The 768-nt window shown below is 42.7% G+C and overlaps 1 protein-coding gene across 3 annotated transcripts in view; it reads right to left on the bottom strand.

Annotated features, from left to right (window-relative positions):
- Nucleotides 1–768, bottom strand: part of LOC126984688 (protein bride of sevenless-like) — a 57,048-nt gene extending 56,280 nt beyond the window's left edge. For all 3 annotated transcript variants that reach the window (XM_050838579.1, XM_050838581.1, XM_050838580.1), the window contains exon 1: nucleotides 610–768. The gene's annotated coding sequence lies outside the window, so the exon portion shown is untranslated. The remainder of the gene's footprint in view (nucleotides 1–609) is intronic.

Genomic DNA, 768 nt, shown 5'->3' with positions numbered 1-768 from the left:
GTTATATACTTCACTGTTCTACTGAAATCACAAACACTACTACTACTACTTCTACTACTACTACTACTACTACTACTGCTACTACTACTACTACTATCTCCTATCTCTCTTCTTCTTCCTCTTAATTCATTCCTCTTCCTCCTCTTTCCTTCCTCTTTCTCCTTCCCCTATTCCTCTTCTTTTCTTCCTCCTCCTCCTCTCATTCCTCTTCCTCTTAATTCATTCCTCTTCCTCCTCTTTCCTTCCTCTTTCTCCTCCTTCTATTCCTCTTCTAATTTTCTTCCTCCTCTCATTCCTTTCTCATTCTCCTATTCCTCTTCTTCCCCTACTACTACTACTACTACTACTACTACTACTACTACTACCACTACTACTACTACCATTACTACTACTACTATCTCTCCTAACACTTACAAATCTCTCTCTACTTACACACACACAAAATAACAATAAGTACTACTACAACAACCACAACTACTACTACTACTACTACTACTACTACTACTACTACCACCAATTCTTTCCAACCCCCCATCTTTCTTCTTTTTCCTTACCCTATCAAGCCAAACTAAGTCAACACAAGCTCTATATCACTCCCCCTGTACTCACCACTCACGCCGCTGCTAATCCTCCTCTAAGGCAGCCACAGGAAGGCGGGACGCACGATGAGAAGCTGTGAAACTCTTGCTGAACGGAGTGGGCAAGTGATGAAGGGTGGAGAGACCGCGCGACACTACCTTTCCCTTCTGCGTCTCGAGAGTAACTGAG

This window comes from Eriocheir sinensis, chromosome 57 (assembly GCF_024679095.1).
Source record: "Eriocheir sinensis breed Jianghai 21 chromosome 57, ASM2467909v1, whole genome shotgun sequence".
Classification (NCBI taxonomy): Eukaryota; Metazoa; Arthropoda; class Malacostraca; order Decapoda; family Varunidae; genus Eriocheir; species Eriocheir sinensis.
This window is presented reverse-complemented; position numbering and strand designations above follow the sequence as displayed.